Source organism: Lissotriton vulgaris, chromosome 4_1, assembly GCF_964263255.1.
Source record: "Lissotriton vulgaris chromosome 4_1, aLisVul1.2, whole genome shotgun sequence".
Classification (NCBI taxonomy): Eukaryota; Metazoa; Chordata; class Amphibia; order Caudata; family Salamandridae; genus Lissotriton; species Lissotriton vulgaris.
This window is the reverse complement of record NC_141691.1, coordinates 894576473-894581578: the sequence shown is the minus strand read 5'-3', so window position 1 is coordinate 894581578 and position 5106 is coordinate 894576473. Positions and strand designations below refer to the sequence as shown.

Sequence of the window (5106 nt, the reverse complement as noted above, 5' to 3'; positions counted from 1 at the left end):
GCTACCGCAGAGTCCCTTAGGATAGACAGACAAGTTAGGTTGGTTATTGTTGCCATTCCTTGCCTGAATCCTGTTTGGAATAATGGCATGATCCTTGTTTCTGTTATCCACGCTTGTAGGTAAAGTAAAAGGCAGGAGGCATAGAGTTTAGCTTCAACGTCTATTAATGATATCACTCTATAGTTTTGGGGTTACGCTGGTCGTCGTGCTTAAAAATGGGATGATTGAACAGTGGCGTTAGGGTCTCTGACCTCAGATCTGGATCATGTTTAAAAATTGCGTTCGCTAGGCCATTTGGGCCTGCTGCGCCCTCTGACTTTAATCTTAAAATGATTTTACGTAATTCCTTTATGGAGGTAAGGTCGTCTGGCTCCTTCTGCCCGTTCGATAGACTTTCATGTTCAGGATCACTGTGCTCCTTGCTATTTGCTCTTTTAAAATGTTCCGAATTATCTTTAGCTGCCCATGAACCGTTTGCATGGCCTTGATCTGTTTTTCTGTATAAAGCTTGTACATGACTAGTCCAGGTATCAGCTCCGACCCCGGATTCTTGTTGGAGTTTTACCCCTTGATTTAAATCATTTATTATAGCCCAGAAGTCTCGGCTGTTTTGGTGTTTGCCCGCTATTAATAGTTTGTTCCAGGTGGTTTCTTTGTATTTGTACTTAGCGGCCCTCAGTGCCTTCCTGTAAATACTCCTGGCACCACTTAGTTTGGATTTATTTACCACTGACCCTAATGTTTTTTGGCTTGCTAGTGTTCGGATCTCCTTTGCAAACATTCTTTTTTTAGCTCTTAACTCCGTCTTGATGTTACATTTGCTACGGGTCCCTGGCCTTGCTGGGAATTTATCCTGCAAGACCTGAATCATTTGCTCCCAGTTGGGTACTCGTTCCTCTTCCTTTTGAGTTCCAAGTTTTGCCAAATGGGTTTTTACTAGGTCCGTAATTTTACCCAGTCCTACTCCGCTCCATTTTAATTTCCTCAAGTTGAAATTTGAAGCATGGAGCACAAGGGAGGCCGTTGTTGGCGCCGTACTTGGTACAATGTTCAGCCTTATTAGTTGTGGAAAATGGTCGCTTTCTACCCGCTGTTCTATGTAAAAGGATTCGATACGGGGAAGTAACTCGTCACTTACTATTGAATAGTCAATTATTGAATGCGCCCTGCCACTCAAATATGTGACGGCTGCCGGCCTATCCCCCTTGTTGCTGCCATTCAGGATTGATAATCCATGTTCAGTTAGACTGGAGTCTAACTTTTTTCCGATACAGTCAGTGGCCTTCTTCACCTTCGCTTTATTGTGGTCAATGAGCACGTTGTTAAAATCTCCTGAGATAACCAACGGGTGCAGTAGGTAGGTCCATTGCATGGCCTTAATAAGTGACACAAGAATCGCATACTTTTCTTTTTGAGATTTTTTATCTGGATGAATGTTGACGTTAAATAATAACATTTGCCACGGTGTTGTCCCCTGCGTCTGGGTTTCGAAGATTCTGATAACTTGAGCCCACTTTAGGCCCACGTCTATCTCCTCCGAACACCAGTTGTATTTGTGGGTTATAAATATCGATAATCCGCCCCGGGGGTGTCCATGCTTGGAGAAGCTTTCCGCATGTATATGGTGTCCCTTAAAACCTGGATTTTGTGAGGGTTGTAATATCATTGTCTCCTGGGTCATGATTATGTCTTGTCGTAGGAAGGATGCTAGGGTTTCGTGATCATGGGCCATTTCTCGAAATCCGTGCACGTTCCACGAACAGATTGAAACTATTGATTTCTTCGTTAGATTTTGAGGGGGCATCTCATTCCGTAAGGTTACTAAGGGATTTGGGGCTGGGTTAGGTAGTTTTATTGCTCAGGACATTGGGTACCCAAGACCAGTCCATTCTGTGTGCGTGGCGAGGACCGATTGTTTGTTGAGGGTGACTTGTTCTTAGTGGCGCTGGTGTGGATGCTCGGGCACCGCTTAGACAGGAGGCTTGTTGACTTGTTCACTCCTGCCCCTTGTTTTGCTCATGAGTATTAATTTGTAAAGGGTAGGGGTACCTCGGGCATTTATGTTGTATTATAGATATACCCCATAATTCAAATTGTTGTCTTGCAAGGTAAATCCTTTCTACCAGGTCCCTTGAGGTCCAAGTTGTGACTGCTTCTTCAATTACCAGCTTGTTTACATTTTGCCTGAATTCAACAGAGTACAGGTCCTGGGAAGTAATTTCTTTTAGGCCCGTTGTTTCCTTTCCATTTAGAACGTATATATTCTGTAATCCACGCTTTACACAATGATAAGTGCTGTTACAGAATGGTTCGCTTTTGTAAACTGTTTACGTATTTCAACCCTGTGTGCAATGTAGGGTCTCCGATTATCATTATCCAAGTGATATTGTGAGCATGGATACTTGAAAATATATGAGACGTGACCGATTTTCCTTCATGATAATCACATGGATAAATGTCTTAGCCTAAACGTTTCTTAACTTCCTTTCTGTTTGTTTTCCCACCTTATTGTTGTGCTTATTTTAATCAATGAATGTATTATATTCCACTTGTGCACTTGACGAAGACCTCATTGTATCTCTATGTAGTATGCTTCATTGGAAGGAGTTGTACCACCCTTCTGCTACATTGCTTGCTTTTGCCTCTTGAAAAAGTGTACTGTTGCACGCCTTCCACCAGGGGGCGTGGAACTTGAGCTGTGATCTGAGAAGCATACATCCAAACCTTTAAGAAAATGTAACAGAGGAACTAGTTTTTCTTCATTGACCTGGTAAAAAGGTGACTGTATTAATATGTTGTAGCGTTTGGTGACTTCTGTTGGTGGCACATAGGCCAGGGGTATTCGTTTTTTATTTCATATAGCTACTGGGCCTAGGTAGTATAAACAATACCCATACCTTCCAAGTTTCCCAGGTCCATGAATGACTAGCTGCTCCATGCATGGACCTGGGAAACTTGGCACCAATGGATGCTTAGTGCATCTCTTTTGAGATAGGGACACAAAGCTTCATTATAGTAATATTAACTGGCTTTCATCCCTGTATGGAGATAGACTTTAAGTACTTTGGGTATCTTGGCATATTCAAAGACCATGAACATTTCCTGTGGTTAATAGTTATTTGATTTTTGAGTAGGAGCCACGCGCTGGTCCAAGATGGCCGGGTAAGAGCGCGGCTCCGCAGACCCTGTCCACCAGCCCTACTATCCTGGCATCGATCCTGGTTCTAGACCCCACTGCGTGTTAGCGGAAAACAAGTGACACTCCCTGCAACGATCCCAGACGATCTATGACACCGGGGGCCGGAGATACGCCTCCCGTCTGCAGTGGCCTGCTTGCCTCCGGAGCTGGGGTCTCGAGTATGTGCGGTGGCCGGCCCTCAGTTGAATAACACCGGTGCCGCAAACCGGAAGTTGCCGGTCCGGCCCCGGCATCAGAACATGGGCAGCTGGCGACCATAAAAAGGGGCGCAGAGGTGAGGAGCGCAAGTAGGGTCTCGTTGGGGGGGGCCCCCACCCCGTTTGGAGTGAACGGACTGCCTGCAAATTGAAGAGCGCTATAAGGGAAAGTGCAGCTGTGCGGTGGGGAGAGCCCAGCAGTCTGCATCGGAGGTACCTTGAGAGGTGAGCTCGAGCGGTGAAAGGAGCCGCATTCCTAGTTGATACTGAGCAATTATTGACTCCTTTGCACCCCATAATCCTGCCAATAAGACCTCTACTTTCGATGCAATCCCGCTGCGCTGCAGCGGTCGTGCGGGGGGGTGGGCACCGCTGCGAATGTGTGGCTATACCGGTGTGGTGCTGATGAGGTCCTAATAACGTCGCAGTACATCCTGTTCACTGACGGCTGCTTGCGGCGGGGCATGGACGGCGATGCCACCGCGCCTTAATGCTGCTGTGAGCCCAGCCGGGCACCCAGGCTGCTGTTGCACTATTTTCAAGATGCTTGCCTCCTGATCTGCGGCCACGCTGTGGTGCCCCCGCTGTGGTGAAGCTCTTCCTGATTGGGTCATCTCGCGGGTGCGCCCATGCACCCTGGACATTGAATCTGCAGTTGGCATTTGTCTGGATACCTCTCCTACCAAACCTCGGACGCCGATGGTGAGATATTGCACCGGCCTCTTAACATTCCAATGATCATCGAGGCGTGATTGAGGTTTGAGATCTCTGTCTTCACTTCCAGTTTGGCCCTCCTACATCGTAAGTTGTCGCCATGGTACCTTAATGTTCCCACATGTCCAGACTCAACCGGCCGGATACTTGGCGGACCTGCTGTCGATACGTCACTGACGTTTCTATGGCGCTGTCAATACCAGGATTACCACCTGCATCTTAGATCGTCGGCTGCGGTGCTCAGACAGTTCTGTATTGCTAGGCTGCTGCTGTGCTGCCACCGGGTGCATTGACTCAATAAATCACACCGGAGGTCCTGGGGGTCCGGGACCTCCCATACTCCTGCGGAGCATGAGTGCTGGAGCGCTCGAGGGGCAGTGGCCCGATGGCGATCAAACCAGACGTCCACAAGCACCAGTCCAGATCCTCCAAAGGGTCAAAACAGATCCAGACTAACAAATTGGACCGCTACACAATGCACAAAGGTTCCCCTATAGACTCGAAGCGGGTTCAGTCGGCGGGTGGGGGGCTCTTCAGGCCCACCGGTGGAACCAACGCTACTCGACGTAATGGCAGCCATTAACGGAGTCCAGTCATCACTGTGACAGAAAATGGAGTCATTGGACAATAAACTGGACACTGTCACGATAGAGGTCAATCTTAGGCGGGCAGATCTCACGAAAGCGTATGAAAAAGTCAAATCGCTAGACATAAAGACTGCCAGCCTAATCAATGGTATGGCGTTGCTCCAGCAGGAGGTGTGTGACCTCAAAACCTCTCGTGACTTGACTGAACAAAAACTAGATGAATACGAGGGGAGGGCCCGACGGAACAATCTACGCATCCTTGGTGTGCCTGAGAAATCAGAGGGCCCGGCCCGGACCTGTTAGTCGAAGACATTATCCTAAACCACCTCAAGCCCAAGGGACTGGGTAACTTCTTTACAATGGAGTGTGCACACAGTGTGCCCGGGGGGAGACCTAGGCCTGGAGCACC

The 5106-nt window shown here is 47.9% G+C and overlaps 1 pseudogene; it reads right to left on the bottom strand.

The window, feature by feature from the left end:
- Positions 1-269: 269 nt before the first annotated feature.
- Positions 270-1804, bottom strand: LOC147722693 (uncharacterized; annotated as a pseudogene).
- Positions 1805-5106: the final 3302 nt, after the last annotated feature.